Below are 17493 nucleotides of genomic sequence, written 5' to 3'. Positions count from 1 at the left end.
TACGTGTGGAAACACGAAAGTCTAAGAACGCGGCAATCCAGACAACTTGGGGAGGCATCCTGAAACTTCGAGGGGAAGTGTAGTTTAAGATGCCGAGATTTCTAGAACCCAATCGTGCACGTAAAAAGACGCGTACAAGACGCAATAAAAAAATTCTTCGGCAAGTAGAGTTTAGAATTTCTATCTAACAGAACGTTCTGTGAATATACAGCTTGAGAAAGTTTTTCCTCTCCCCCCAAGTTATTTTCCTCCAACTTTTAAATTTGAATACCGACGCAGGCGAAAATAAAACAAACTCGCCGTTTATCGATGTATCGTCGCGCTGTTGCTGGCGGCAGTCGTTAAACTCTGCCGCGAAGTAAGCAGGTATTTAGCCGCCTTCTCGTGTTGTAAGATCGCGATCTATCCGGCTACATGTGCCACTTCTTGCGCTGTCGAAAGCGCGAACGCGTTCCATGTCCCATCCCGTCTCGTCTCGTCGCGCATTCGACGTAACCTGAACGATGGTATCGCGATAATTGCTCGGTGCTCGAATAAACCGATTCGCGCTAACTCCTTATAAGGCACGGAGCTTTATACACGCAGCTTTGTGTGTACGGCGTAACATCGTACGCGCGATATCTGCGATCAAAAACCCTCGCGATTGGTCAATCGCCGTGGAACCGGCCCGGCGCGAGACACGTCGGACGTGTCTCGTTTCGAAATTGCGTAATTGAAATCGCGCCGATGTCTGATAAAATTTTACGGTCGCGATTCGTTCCGTCCGAGGTGAGACGTCGCGTCGGTTCGAAACGTGTCCGAAACATTGTCGATCTTGAACAGTACGCGCAAGCAAGCACGTTTCGCGTAACACCGTCGAGATTATCGAGACGCGCGCGTTTCGCTTATCGGCCATGTGCTAACAAATATAGGCGGTTGTCTACAACTGTCGTTGTTTACGATTTACAAGACAGTTCGCGATCGATGCGATAAAGATAAAAGAGTGTAGAATTATTTTAGTTTCAAGATAAACGCTAGTTAATGTGTGCTTGAGCACACAATTTGTCAGAGTCTCGAGATAAAAGTCATTACCACATTGTTTCATGTAGTGATAAGTATCTTGACAGATTACTTTCAAGAGATAACATCTCCACAATCTTGTGAAATAATATTTCTCAATTTACCTTATCTTATACATGGGTGCAAATTATTTCTCTCCCTCCATGAACATAATGAATATTATTAACTTAATCTAATGATACACATGCACGGAGAGGATTTCATAGTAAAAATTATTATAAAATTATAGAATTGGGAGAGAGAAATATATCAATATAACAATAATCGGCTATTTTTTTCTTTTATATGTTATTTATATTTAAGAAATTTAAATGTGTTACACTGAAAAAAAATTTCTAAAACTTAAGTATTTATTCAATAGATCTTAATGACATATTTGTTATTATTATTAACTTATATTAATATATATATGTTTACATTAAGAAAAAAATTCTCTCAAATAATAAAATTTATTCTATTTAAACAAAAAATTTAGATTTAAGAAAATATATTGTCAGTACCAAATAAAAATATCTCCATTTCATTTTTTTCTTAATACACTAAAAAATTTACTATGTTTCTTAGCAAATAGAATTTACTGACTGTTTATTCCTACATTATTACACTAAGAAAAATATACTTGAAAATTGATATATGGGATATAAAATTTATTTCCGAGCAACAAAACTTATTTTTGTGAAATAAACTACTTCTGTAAAATAAATGTTATATTTTATAAATAAATTTTCTAATATTTTTTCTCAATGTGGGGAAACGTAGAAGCAACAATTGAAAAGAATTTATATGAAAAAAGAAACTATAATATTCTCTCCGTGTGTGTATGTATATGTGTGATGGATATTATATCATAATAATATTACATACTATATCCTACTGTCATTATATCATTATAATTTTATCATTTCTTTCATAATACTATATATTTCCCCAGCTAACGTTGCGAAACGTAATCTGTATCTCACGTAACTTTACGATGTGTCTGCGATTTCACGCAATAATTTCCCTGTGCATGGATTGTCTCGGTTCGCGTATCGCACTTTCTCGATCATAATATCTACACGCGAACTATTTCACACAGCAGATCGCAGACAGAACGTGCCATCGAGCCCATTCGTGCCGCCTGCGCGCTCGAATAACGTAGGAGAGAATTATTTCCATGTATGCGCAGCGAGCGCGCATCCATAGAAATTCGCTCGTTCGCCACAAAGACGTAAGCTCAATGGTTCGTAAAGCGCAAGCGATCGAATGACGCGGAATTTTTCTCGAGATTCCAACGAGAATCATCTACGCGTGAATCGTCGAGATTTCGGTTTCACCGATTCTCCGCGAAGCACACACACGCGATCTCTTCTCCTTGACACTTCCTCTTGAGAAATCTCTGAGCGCGAGACAAGAGGAAACGTAAGATTTGATGTCCTATGCGAGTGATTCTGGTAGAATAGGAACGAGTAACTCTCGTCTTTTCGATTCAGCTTTAATGCTGCATCAACAATGTCACCACGTTTTTGTTTTAATAGTGATTTAACTCGAATGCTCGACCAAGTCTAATATTAAAAATTGATATCGCGACAATTATTGCTTCCAACTTTCGCGAGGAAGACGCGATTCATGCGATCTTAAATGGCGTCAAAATCAAGGAATTAATTTATTGATTGATATTAGAGATGTGTGAAAGTCTGAAATTACTTCGCTATGTATTTAACTCTCCAACTTTCAGTAACGAAGATTTATCTTCGACGCAGGCTCTGCGTCCCTCGTCCGCCAACAAGACACGAGAACTTTTCCGCAATTTAGCAATTCCTAAGCAAATCTAATCGAGGATTCGCGTGGGTCGTCGCAATGGCGATCGCCTCCTCGGCGTGCCTGCCTACTCCTGCCTTATCATCGTGGGGCGAACAATGCATGATTACTTCTCTTTTCGCATTACCATGTCGTCGTTAATGTTAATGAACGTCGCTATTACGTTGACGCTAATTGCGCGCTATCGTGACCGCGTTCGGGGAACGGATACGGGGGGGGTAAATCATCGCGAGTCCGGCAGCGCAACTGTAATCCGCATTTTATTTCGCTAATTGACAAGCGTGCCATTTCCAGATAAATCGCAATTATTGTTTTTGACATATTTACCGCGAGCTGAATAATATATGCTGACGTCTGAAGCTATATTTAGTCATTTTAATGTCACTGAGAAAGATCGCGATGAATACACAGTTTAAACAATTAGCATGCTTGCGAATGATTTTTACGTTGTGATGTCGTTCTTATCAAACCATCTCTTATGTTCAGCGCTTCAAGGGGGAACTCTTGAGGATAAACGTTTGTTACATGCAGAAAGTAAAAATTTAACAAAATTGCGACACTTTAAAGTTGCAAATCATTTCTTTTTTTTTATTTGGTGTCCCGGGAAAATCACTTTTTTTGTAAAAATCAATTTTTTTGTAAAATTTCCAAAGGGGGCGGGGTTTAGGTTTATCCTTCACAAACTTAATACAATTCTCCTTAAATAATCCTATTTTTTCAGATTATTACATAAGCTGTAATGCTGTGCATCAGTTAATCCGACGACACTGCGTTCAACACAAAAAACTTAAATGACGGAATCTCAATTTTTCTAAAAAAAAAAAAATTCTTTTCGTACTTAAACCTATGATAATTATTTATCACATTATCATGATGAAAATCTTACATCGATATCTTTATTCATTACTTTGAGAAAAATTCGTGAAAACCTCCCATTTCCTGGCTATCTAGACCAGAATCTCCCCTTAATCTCTCGGTGAAAAACACATGTTTGCCCGATCGTCGAGCTATCTATAAATCTGATGTCCAATATCTAAATCATCTCGAGTTATAATTACCGTTCGCCCCGCACGATGCAACATTATCTATAATATCGTAGATTATATGTTAGCGACAAAAATCGCGATGTCCACGACAAATAAAGCGGTGAAAGCGGACTCGCCCCGCGGGAAAACGCCCCAGTGCGCACGTTTTGTCGATTTTTAAGTATACATGTTCGCCCTTAAAGTAGCGTATGTAACGTCGTGAACATGTCGATAAAGAATGCTCAGAGGTCTTCTAGTTCGAAAAATTCTAACGACGCTTCGCGGCGGCACCTGCGCTTGCGACAGGCTCTCGGAGGATAGGCGTGTGTCTCGATAAGGATACTTTCACTTCTAGGTCGAGGCGACAACGTAGGTATAAGCGGCGAATTGGCGAATGCACTCTCGAGGACATCGAAGTTTCGCGCGTGTGAGACCGCCGGCGCCAACGCGCCGGTGTCTCCGCTAAATAAGGTCAACCGCGTACGCTTTGATTAATGTCCCGGCCAATCCCGAGGAATGCGAGGCTAGATCGTGCACTGCCCGGCCAATATCGATCTACACTCGTTATTGATAGACGCAAGTATCATTTGTTCGCCTCGGGACACGTCGGGTTACTTGATCGACAGACGTCGTGTAAGAATTATTCTGTCGATTATATGTCCAGGAAAACAAGCCGTGAGAAAATCTTCCGAAGTCTTTTTGTAGGAAGGAATTATATCAGTTTCGTTATATCAATTTTTCAAGAGTTTCGAAGGAAAACAAATATTGAAATTTAAACATAATCGTACAAATATGGATAACATATTCTTCTATTTCTTGTGATATAAAATCATAAAATAATGATAAACAGACGTCATAAAAATTAAATAATCGTGAAGGATACACGCAGATAAATACATCCTGCATTCAAGTAAATGCAGTTACTTGTTCCAAGTATTTCACAAGTTTATCTATGAATTTATCATAAGTTCACCATAAGCAACAAATTTATTTAAAATATATTTTAAATTCTAGTAAGATACGAAAATATAAGTTTACGTACAAAAGGGGTGAATTATCCCGTATAATAAAATAAATGAATATTGAATAATATATTAAATTAAAAGAAAAATTCCGTTTTCTACCACACACACAGTCAACAGAAACAACTTTTTCTTCAATAAAATTTCATAATATTTTTGTAAAGAGAATAAATGTATTTTTTAAGTAAATGATAATGACCTTTCCTAAATTCACGATTAGTGTATTTTAAAACTAATATCTAAGAAAATATATTCTTTGTTGGAGATAACTACTATTACTCAACAGAAAGAAAGTAAATTGAGTAATCACTTCTCTTAGCTTCTCTTAGAATATTTTTCTGTGTGTATGGATTGCATTGAACATTCTATTAAAAAGTGACGTCAATTTATGACATCGCGTGTACCCAACGTATCAATTGCACCGCGTTAAAAGATCGGTTGTCAATTACAAGACACGTGGCGTCTACGCGGTGCCGCAAATTACAGGGAACCGTAATAGTATCACGAAAATAACCATGCATAGGCAAAGGGAGAGATGAACGAAATAACGAAGGAATTAAGAGAAAAAGGAGCGAGACAGGGGCCACGAAAACGTGGCGAAATTCGCGTGACAAAGTAAGCGCCATTACTGTCGACCTTGGTTTTCACCACGACGCCTAAAAGCAGATTAAGTCCCGAAAGTGCACTTACATAAGTTGCCGCGTTTGCGCTCGGACAGAGCGGGACGATGACGTCGAGCACACGCAGCGGGATATTTTGCGAAACGGTGACGAAGGTAACGGAATCCCCGAGCGGGCGCGGGGATACACACACGCGAACGCGTTCGTAAATTAAAGTTCACGACTGGAAGGCTTAATCTTGATCGATCGAGGCACGCCGAGCTCTCGCGCGGAGGCTAAGGGGTTAAATATGAAATATCAAGTCCATAAATAAGAAGGGTGGGAGGGATCCACGTGCGTGAAAGAAAGAGAGAGGAAGAGAAGAGAGCGGAAGGAGAGAGGCTGCATCTTGTTCATTTCTCTCCTCTCCTGCTCATTCCACCACTCCCGTTCTCGCGCGATACTCTCTCGCGATCGCATATGTGTGCCGCGCTAAAAATACACGAGGTGGAAATGACGAGGGATTCAGGCACGAGATATGATGGTTTAAACTTCAATTCGCACCCGGCGAACTTACTCGAGACGTGTTACGAACGAGTCCCGAGAAGAAAAAGAAGAAGAAACAACAGAAAAACGCGGAAAGAGAGACGAAGAGAGTGGATGCGCGGTAAAGCGACAATATAAAAGCCGATCTAATGCCGCTTCGTAAATTACACGGTAAGACGCGGGGCACAAGTGCAGGCGAGTACTCGATTTATAAGGTTGACTCCCCCCTCCTGCCCCATTCTAAGTACGTTTTCATACTCCGGCTAAACCGCAGTAAATTGCGGACTCGCGTCGTGTGTACACGCGATTTATAAGACTCGCCGTGGCTACATGAGAGCCTATTTGCGAACGAATCATGAGTTATGAACTCGGTACTCGTTTCCGTTCGAGCGCAGTGCAGCAACGCGCGAAGAGCGCGCGCAGTATCTGGAGCGTGTGCAAATCGAATTTTAACGGCGCACAACAGTCCGCTACTTTCATTCATTTTTTAGTACGTAACGCGCGACCGTCATTGCGGGTATTTAACGGCACGACGATTCTTCTCGCTCTTACGCGTGCGCTGGCGTGCCTGATTAGCTTAAAAAATTAAACGCGGCCGGCGAAGATCGATCCTCCTCCCCGCATCGCGGTAGCCCGTTGAACTCTTTCACGGTGCACTTCCGTGTCTTTTTCTGCGTATGCAAATGAGACGTGAAACGCCGCGCGCGCGTACAGCGGCGTCGTACGGTGTTTTAACACGCGATCGTTGTGTCGAGATCCTGAAGTATCCGTGTCGGCGATTCATCAATGGGCCGTAAAGTCGTGAGCGCGATACACGACGAAGACACGAGCGTGAATCTCGCCCGAGTACGTTCTAAAAGTATCGCCGTCATGATTATTAGCCATAATAATATGGAACACACGAGAAAGTCACACGAAGCCGTTCGCGCCGAAAACGCGCGTAGAGCAATTCACTACGCGCGGAAACAAAAGAACTTTGGATACCAAGTAGTCGGATAATAAGGAATATTACGATTTCTAGGCTGCCAAATGCCGCAGTCAACCGGATAGCAGTGGAACTATTAGCTGTTTGACCTAAGCTAACCTACGAAAAACCAGTTTAGTACACTGAGAAAGAAATACTTGGCATTGCAACTCAACGAAAACTAATCTCAGTTTTCTTGGATAATCCCCGATTTATCTTCCAAAAACCAAATAGTATTCCCTAATAGCCGAGGTTTCTTTGGTATTACCCGACATGTACAAACCGTTGCTAATTACGATAATGTAGCTATGAGACTCAAGTGGCGACGGCGAGTTCTGCGATAACAAGATACGCCGTTGGAAGAATCTTAATCGTGTCCGATCAATCGTATGTGCAGCGCATATTATTGCCGTCGTAAAGTCGCTTGAGTAATCGCGGCTGCCGTGAGGGCGAACGCCTTTTGGAAACCGTAAACGTTCTCAGGTCGAAACGTGAGCGTGCGATATAACGAAACGAATCCTTGATTCACGCGAGTCCCGAGATGAAATCTTGAAACTTTCTGCAGCACGTCCACGGAAAATTTGCGATGTTGTTTCCGACAAAAAATTCGTGAACGGTAACGAAGATGATTTTCCCTTCGAAAAACAATATAAAAGGTGACCGACGAATTTGTTATTAAAGTGAATTGTACGGCCGAAATACTCCAAAATTGCTTACACGCGAATCGTCAAGTATCGTTAATTACATCATGAATAATTGAACATACGTGGTGGTAAATATTACCCATCAGTTAATGAGTAAAATGAGCGATTATAAACTAATAAACACGCAGCAAACTCAACGTACAAAACTTACCGCCACGGATACGACACGGAAGATAACGCGATACGGAACGCGATAATGAGAATAAAAAGAGGGATGTTTCAAGCACCGCGGCTGGTTCTCGAATTTTTAGATTTCAACGCGACGGAAAATGTATTGCCGCTCGCTCTTGACAAATGCCGATCAGCGAAATCGCCCGATAACACACGTGTGCGCTCACGTCGCTTATCACTCGTGGAGTGCACTGAACCGCGGTGCATGACTAGTCGCTTTAAATAATGACCATGTAACGCGCCCACGAAAAACGCGACGCGACAAGAAATCCAATCTTCTTATCGCGCGATCGTAGGAATACTCGTTTCGTGCGGCTCGGCGCAGCGAAGCGAGTTGATTAAATTTTGCGGAAAATTGATTCGAGATCGTCTCGCATGCATTCACGTCGGGACGCACGTCTTCTCTTAATGAGGAACGCTCATTATTGCTCTTGATTCGTGCTTCGAGACACTCGAGTTAAAAATGTCGGCCTACTTAATCGCATCTCTTTCCGACGAGTGCTTAACCTAGTTTAGTCTGACTTGATGCCAGACGCCTGTTTTCTCTTAATATCATCTGTAACGATGACTTTGCTAATAGCGACATATTCCCGTAAAAAAAAGCCTGTGATTATCTTATCCGAATTTCCGACAGAATAATTCCCAAGTAATCTCAGCACGATTCTCGTCGGACGTCGCACTGAGAGAAAACACTGGAAAATTTATTTGCGGAGCACATAGTCAATTTCTGTGAAATGGAGCTCATCTCTGCGGATAAATATTATATCTCACAAATATAAATGTTCAAATGTGCCTTTTTCTCAGTGTGAGTTTACTGTACCACAGCTTCGCGTGTAGCATCTTACATGGACGAGATCATGCGTGGAATGAAACGAATGCGACGCGACGATCGAGAGTAGTCGCGCGTAGATCAACGTCAGTCGCACAAGTATAACGTTCTATAGAAAATAAGTGCATTCACTCACCGACCGATGCGCAGTCACTGGCGCTGTTCCCGCTTTCAACTGCCGGTCACTGTTGGCTATGTTGCTCCTTTCAGCTCCTGATCGCTGCCGGCCATTGCTTCAGATAGTCGTCCACATGGGACACGCGGCCGATCGCGCACAAATATTTCACCACGACAATCGACGGTCATTCTGTAACAGAAATTGAAATTGCATTGAGCGCGATTTCAGACAGGGTGGACATATGAAAACGGCTTTCCGAGTGCATTCTTCACCGAGATGCTTCACTTGTAACTGATGGCTCATTTAAAAGTATAGCATTGCAGTCAGAAAAGTTTTGCTGGAAGGATTAGTTAATATTAACGACTGTTTCCATTATCGCGATGCTGATTGCAAATATAATGCCATTACGTGTAAATTGTATAGAAGTCATTAATTTTATAGCCAGAAAATTGATACAGAGTATAACGAATTTTACAACGAAAATTAATACAAAATATAATACTTGAACGCTATTGTGTTATCTTAGAAATGGTGAATAAGAGCTCCACGTAGAAATAACGCAACGACAATATGTTAAATTACCACACGGGTATGTTAAAAATTTAACGTAAGAATTTTTCTACACGGATCGATTTCAACACAGATATAAAATGTTTTTTATCCTGCAGAAAAACTGTTAATTTTATAGTATTGTTACGTGTGATAATTCTGCAGAGAAGAAAAGATATCCGAAAACTTGTCTGGTAAATTATAATGTAATTAACGCGTTAATTGCCGCGTTGATTTTTCTTGATTGTACAAGAGTTTCACTGACAATCAGTGAGTATTGACGATTACGAATAAATACCGATTACCGATGAAATACTCCTTTCACTGATTCAATAGGAAACGTTTAAACTGACTCGCTCTAAGAAAGCAATGTTCGCTCGCAACTGAATAAAACACGACACCCAGGTAGAACAGAAAATCGCGATAACGTCAAGATAATGTCAAAGAAACGAGGAAAGGACTGAATCATAATCTGAAAGACTGAATAATGAGTTTTAACAATCAGTTCATTTTGACGTCATCGTGATTGTCTGTTCTACTTGGGAAATGATCGAGTCATGGTCAAAAATTGAGCTATTTTTCTAATAATTTTACTAGGATCATCCATCCCCCACCCGAACAACAATAAAGTTAGTTTTTGCTTCAATGCGGCGTTTATTGCGCGCGTCCGCGTCGTCAAATTATATCGTCAACTCAACCATTCAGAATCGAGACGACTCACCGAGACGATGTCGGTCGCCGTCCTGGTGCGGGACTCTCTCGACGGCTGCTTATCCACGAACAAACAACGTGAGAAACGATAATTCCAATCCGCGCACTTCGACACCCGCGACGCTTCTAGCGGCGGTGCGACGCGCTTCCGCCCGGTGCAAACTTCGCGGGGTAACGCGGGTCAAGATGGCGAACACGAACACTGTTTGTTCCTTAGCTAAGCGTCGCGAGTGAACCAAACTCGTTCACGACGTGCTGCGAACTCGTCACTGAGACGATTCTCTAAACACTCGTCGTGCGAGAAAACGTCGCGAAATGTATAGCAGCAACGCGACGCGACGCGACGCGACACGACGCGATCGACGCCGAGGTCGTAAATATCACGATACCACCACACTCGCGCAGGTTGATTCAACTCCCGGACGATCGCTCGTCGTCGAAACGGCACTCCCGGCACTCTACGCGCAATATTCACTTTTTCACAGGCCGACGATGCGAGAAACGCGGAGCGGACGCGATTCCGCGGCGACCCGGCGCGAAATGGCGGGAGACGACTGAAGTAGTTCGCGATCACATGACACCTTCCCCCGACCAACCACGTGACCGCTTTCCCGCGCGACCCGAGTGAACGCGGATTGATATAAATTGATATACGGAGAAGGCGAGGCGTGGAAAAATTCGCGCGGTGTCCCAGCGAAACAATCACATTGTCGAGACGGCAACGTGAAAAGTGAGAAAGGGAGAGAATGACGGTTGCGAATTTAGGTTACGTACGGTCGACGTCCGCTCTCGCGCGGCGTGTAAACACAACTGCGCCGCGTCTCCTCGCCTAACCTTCCGGTACGCGGCGAAATAAACACTCGTGTCTAGTATTGCGGCGTAACTTTCCACAGCCGATTGTTTTAGCTGCTCCCAAACATTACCCGTTGATACTTTGTTTGTTAACCGTTTGCGTTGAAATAACAAGTCCCACTCGTTTTCGAAGACAGGATAAAAAATAATGACGCGCACTGCCGGCGAACAAATAAATTCAGTGGAACGTGGATTTTTGTACTATTTGTATCTTTCTTTATTGTTTTTAGCGTCTTTTATATCCAGCGAGCCTTTCTCTTCAAAATTAACACGCCGAGTGCCATGACAACAACCACCGGTGAACGGCGCTGTGATATTATCGCGTCTCATTAAGCTGCGCATAAAGCATAATAAATTACATTTGAAAAATGGGTTATATGGCTGCTATACACATAGAAAAATGTATACTGCATTCGAATAAATGTTACTTCAAGTATTTTACTTTCAAATATGAAACATTAACTTCAAGTATAAAATATATGAAAGTATGTTACTTTCAAGTATTTCATAAGTTTGTATATGCGTAGATCTATTACAAGTTTATCATAAACATCAAGTTTATACAAAATACGTCCTGAATCCTAACTAGTTTATGCAGTTTGATTTCATTTAAGAATATCAAATAAAAATCAAAATCGAATCAAGATGAGAATTGAATCAACTTTTCCTTCGATAAAGTTTCTTAGTATTTTTCTAAATATTATTTATCATTTTGAAAATAAACTCTTTTTTGGAGCACATGATCTTTTCTCAAATTTATTACGAGTACATTGAGAAAAAATACTTGGAGATTTATTTGCGAGATATAAAGTTGATTCACTGAAACAAACTCTATTTCACATAAGTAAACTTAATATCCCACGAATAATCTTCCAAATATTTTTTTTCAATATATATTTCGAGATTATTATCAAGAAAATATTCTTTATTGAAAATAACCGTTATATAAAAGAAGGAAAGTAAACTGATTGATTATTTCTCTTAGCATGACATTTTTCTGTGTGTACAGACTTGATAAACGAGGTAAAAGCTAATTCGAATTACACTTATTCAGCGCATCTTTAATAATTCAGTTATCAGTCAAACTTTCGTGCAATCAACGAAAATCTATACGGCAATCAATGTGTTAATTACACATTTTCCGATATTTTTTCTTTTACAGTATTGTTACACGTTGCAACTTGCTACTGCAAAATGAGCAGTTTTTTTTAATAGGAAATTTTCCTTCATTTAATCATAGCGCAAAGGGTTAATGTCACGTTTCGTTACGTAATGTTATTGCCAAGTTCCCCACTAAAATACTCGTTACGTGTGTCACGCGATCGGTTACACGAGACGTACTAACCACGTCGACTATCATTGCAGTTTGTGTTTTCAGTCGACGGATGACAAAATCACACGACGAGGCGAAACGATAAAGAGACGAAAACTTGACACGTTAAAAAACTACATGCTCGTTCTCGAAATATAAGTTTTGTTCCGCGACGACGGACGTACCGCTTCCGACACTTGCGAGTATCGTACTGACGAGTCGTGGACTTACCTTCTCTCCTCCCCCTCTAATCCTCCTCCGCTTGTTCCGACCGTTTGCTTTCGCGTAGCTACCCACATCTTTCCCTCGTCCTCCGGCAGGATTTCTACTAGAGAACAAAAAAAACACAAAATTTCAATGTTTACCAGAGTCTTGATTTCTCGTTAACTCTGTAAATTCCGTTAAATTGAAAAGATCAATCTTAAATTAAAAAGATCTTCGAAATATAACATACTATACATAGGTTATTGTCTTTTTATGTTAGAAATGCTTATGTATTACGCGTCACTCACAAGTTACGCGGCACAGGTGGCGATCGTTACCGTTTGCGCGATGACTTTGTTCTTTTTTTGTAGGTGCCAATTATTTAGATACTTTCGCGTATTTTTTGCGTGACCAAGCGTTACGTCCCAAGTCGCATATACTGTGAATTGCGTGTTGTCAATCTCGTTGGCTCTCGGCATTTGTCAACATTTTTTTTTTTAATACAAATAGAAAGAAAAAATATTGAAAAATAATAGAATATTAAATAATTCTTAGATATTCATTCAAGAATCTTGGAAGTTGACTAAATTTTTTAAGCATTTTTTTTCGAATAATAGCTTATATCTCAGAATTCTTTATTTTCAGGATTCACATAAAACGAATTTGTAGAATTAATGTAAAACCAAAATTTCGACTCGAATATTCTGCGAATTTTTCCAAAATTTCTCGAATTTTTCCAAAAAATATCTTAAAAAAGAAAGTTGAGTGATTAATTTTAAAATATTTAACTGGCATATCGTTAACTTTATTTATTCATTTAATTTACAATTAAGTTTCTTCCTTAAGTTATTAGAAAACAAGATTATATTATAATTGTTGGCCTTTATATATAAATATATGTATATATATAATCGTGATAGTTACACAAATCGAAGAGGGAGAATACCGTAAGATCGGCTCGCCAGCGGCAGATTTACGCGGCTTTTTACGACGCGACGCCACCCGCGTATATTTCATCGTAATAATGACCGCTGGCAAATAAAACTTCTTTCCTTTTTATCACGAGCTCACACCGACCGCAGTTTAACGTCGTCGTTAAAGGTTAATAATCCTCGATAACGAAAGTTTATGATTCGCTCGGACGTGATCTACGCTTCACTAATGTTCAGAACTTCATAATTTTATCGGACACGACCTTTGCCCCGGTTCGACCCACATTACAGAACGTGATTCGATTTAACTCGGCAAAATTAAAAACAAACTAATTTTAGAGAAGAAAATGCATTCGTAGTTTTGAAATGGATGCGTAGGTACATATCACTATTTCAATGTTTTTATGGAGTATTTCCCGTATATTCCGTGCACAGCACGGAGAGATAACTTGATATTTTACATCGCTCCCAATTGAAATAACATCATTTATTTTTGCCGACAACTTCGTCCCATTCCGAGCCCCGCAAAATCCGTCCCGTTTATACAGAAGGAAATACAATTCTCGAGTTGCGCGTAAATTAATTAGCACAGGAGAATTTCTCTCATCCGTCCACTCATTAAGTCCAGAAAACTCTCGTTGCCTATTCAAGGCTTGTTCCTAAAGTTGCTTGAACCTATTTACGAAGTTTATTTAATGAATTTCACATCATTTACTCGATTCTATGACAGTCGCTCAACATCGCCCATCGCGAATTTTTCAAAAAAAGAATTGAAAAAAATAGCTCATTATATCTCAAGATTCTTTATTTACACCTTATATTTGACGAGAATTTACAGGATTAATAGAAAAATCAAAATTTCGGCTCAAGTACTTTACGAATGTTCCAAAAAGTATTCTGATCTTAACAAAGACATTTAACTGACATTAATCGAGCTATTCATTTATATAATTTAATTTATATAATTAATATGATCATTAATTAATTTAATTTAATAATTAATTCAATTAATTTAATAATTAATTAATTTAATTATTTTATTAGCAAAGAATTGTTATAATCATTGACTCTTATGTATATATATTTATACATAATCGCGCGTCCAAAACACAAAAGTGAGAAAGCCGGAAACGTCCCTCGCAAAACACTACGTCACCGGCGACGTAGTGAATTCAATCGGAGATTTCGCCGTATTTACGCATGACTTTAATCCAATTAATTCCGACAAGACGACAGCGGGGTGCAAGAACGTTGGCGGACCGGTAGAGCCGGGTTCTCTCGCGCGATAGTATTCTTCCTTCTTCCTCGCGCAGTATCCGGCGGATTTGTTCTTGACTCGAGAGCGTGTCGTCTAAATGCAGTAGCCAAGGAAACGGGTTTGCTCGTAAAACCAGGAGCCGCGATCGAAACGATAGGGAAGGCACCGATAAACCGTCCGTAAACGAATCACATGTGAATTAATGCCGCCGACAGCGGTCTTATTGTTCACAAATACAGTGAATACACGACGCGTGCAATAACTCAATCGCGTGTTACATCGGCGTTTTATTTCTTGCATGACGTTGCGGGCATATTGTAGCGTTTACTGCAGGCGGTCAAGGCCTGCTGACTAGAAAGGTTAGGACATCCACTGGTATTTTCGGTGGCAGACGAACGTTAGAATCACTTCAATGTCGCGACACGAAAGCTTTTATTGATAGTGTAAAAGAAAAAGACATGATTTAGTCTATACGAGATAAGGAACGAGGAATACATAGTGAAAGATGTTTCCCACTTCGAAAGTGCTAAGAAATCCCTAATCAGTAAAAATAATCATTTAAATGTGACTGAGTGAATTTCTTATTCCTTATTAAGTAAACGATTATTTATTTTTAGTAATTTTAGAATCTCTATACATATTATTTTATTTACCATAATATTTTTTTAATTTTTAACCAATTAAAAAAGAGGTTCTTAGTTTGTGCTGTATGTTTGTTTATATGTAATGAAAATGTTTCTGTAAAGATATTTTTTCTAAGAAAAACGTGAGAAGATTTTTTAACAAAAATAAACCGCCTTTAAAAACCTCAAAAACTCTGAAAGGTATGAAATATAATTTTGACTCCACATATTCTTATATATCTCTCAACAATTATTAATATTATAAGTCTAATAATATTAGAAGTCGGCGTGAAAACCCGACTGATGGAAGCAATAATCATACTCTTTTTTTATTATTTATCTCTCTAATTACCGTATCTAATTATCTCTCTAATTATCGATAGTTATCTAATCAGATAACCTACCTAATTTGTCTTTTTCACGCCGACTTTTATAAAAATAGAGACAGTTCTAATGACATTGCTATCGAAGTTAAATTTATTAGCTATTTCAAGTTAGTCGCAACGTCAAAAAATAGATAGAAAGTTCTTATTACTACTGTTCTGGTTTTCTTATGAATTGCACTTTATACCTATCAAAAACATTAAACTGACGCTTCGCATTGCAAATCCAGACTAAGGTTTCCCAATTATTTTTAATATAGTTTGATAATCCCCTTTAGCGCAAACATAAAAACAGATATTTTTCGTACTTACATAATTACACTTTATGATCCTCTTGTCACAGAAGGACGATTCCACATTCATCGTGAGCGCAGTAATTTTCCCTTTCCAATGAATCTTGTTTCAAGTCGCTACGACGTCTACAAGTGACGCTATCGACGATTGTATGGATCAGCATTTTCAATCGGCCGGCTGTAAACAAGGCACGACGCGACAAGTGAAAGGAATGCGCAGAGTGATAGAAACTTTGGGTGCTTTCCAGTGCGTACACTGTGTTACACAAAACCAGTTTATTGGTTGCATATTATCTTATAAGATATTTTAGATAATATATGACCAATAAACTGGTTTTGTATACGTGTGTGTCAAGATGTGTTAAGTAATTGGAAAATACCCTTTGATTCCCGAGCAGCACGCATCAGCACGGGAGGGGATACGCACACACGCGACCGTGTCCGTGAGTCTCATGGACACGGTTGCGTGAGTGTGTGCGTATCCCCTCCCGTGCTGATGCGTGCTGCTCGGGAAACAAAGTTTCTATCACCGTGCTAGAGTCACCTTGCGTGGAATGCGGTGCCGGTACGCGGCTCGCTATCTCTCCCCCCTTCTCCGCGGCTTAGATAAGCATAGCCTCCCCTCCCCCACTTGCTCGCTGCCAGCGCGCGGTCGTTCACCTCGCTTTAAAGGTAAGTGCGACGGCCCGACAAGTGCATGCGCATCAATTTCAAGCCCAAACCTGGTGGTGGTCGATTGTATACTAACACACATTAATTGAAAATTACAAAAAATTACAAAAGTGAACGAATTTATAATAGAAAATTTACAATAAACTTTAAAATAATTTAATTTAATAGAAAAATTTAATAGAATTTAATTTAATTTAATAGAAGATTTGCAATTTCATTGATCAACACTTAAGTAAGTTTGCTCGCTTTTGCAATTTTGCATCACGTTGTATTAATATATAATCGATCCTCTAATATCAATGCCGCAACTATAACACGCGCATAAATCAACAGCGCTATAAAAAAGAAACCTCTTCGACACGCCTACTCGGTATTATTGTTGAGATATTGATAGAAGAAAATTGGTCAATCAATGCACTCTGTAAGATTGATTTCTTACAATTCGAATACTCGAGATTTACTCGCACAAGATATTCAAAAATAGCTGCCACTTTCTATTCGACAAACGTGCGCTTTTAACTTCAACTAATAAATTGGTTTCTCACAACGGAAATGCATTTTATCTGTGCTAGCTCTTATCTAACTCTTAGCAATGACAACAAAACGATTAATCTTTTAGCTACACTAAAAAAAATATTTGATTTTTATTTATTTGTTGGATATTTATTTTATTTATTTGTGAGATATACAGTTTATTCACAGAAATAAACTTCATATCCCATAAATAAATTTTTAAATATTTTTTTCTCAGTATAAATTTAAATCAGCTACTGAGATTTACTAAGATTACTGACATTATCAAATTATTTCTTTGCGTTATAAGACAAATTGAGAAGCTCCTTCTTTCTTTCTAAAAAATATGAGAAA

General features: G+C 39.4%; 1 protein-coding gene across 3 annotated transcripts in view; it reads right to left on the bottom strand.

Annotated features, from left to right (window-relative positions):
* Positions 1 to 16122, bottom strand: part of LOC116843689 — a 123005-nt gene extending 106883 nt beyond the window's left edge. The window contains exons 1-3 of one of the 3 annotated variants that reach the window (XM_032814324.1): positions 15974 to 16122; positions 12493 to 12589; positions 8856 to 9026 (exon numbers count right to left, since the gene is read on the bottom strand). The gene's annotated coding sequence lies outside the window, so the exon portion shown is untranslated. Of the gene's footprint in view, positions 1 to 8855; positions 9027 to 10107; positions 11284 to 12294; positions 12434 to 12492; positions 12590 to 15973 lie in introns of those variants that run through there. The other 2 variants (XM_032814325.1, XM_032814323.1) reach the window with 2 other exon arrangements.
* Between the last annotated feature and the right edge of the window lie 1371 nt (positions 16123 to 17493).

Source organism: Odontomachus brunneus, unplaced genomic scaffold, assembly GCF_010583005.1.
Source record: "Odontomachus brunneus isolate Ranch 3 - 2012 unplaced genomic scaffold, Obru_v1 Obru_scaffold_035, whole genome shotgun sequence".
Classification (NCBI taxonomy): domain Eukaryota; kingdom Metazoa; phylum Arthropoda; class Insecta; order Hymenoptera; family Formicidae; genus Odontomachus; species Odontomachus brunneus.
This window is presented reverse-complemented; position numbering and strand designations above follow the sequence as displayed.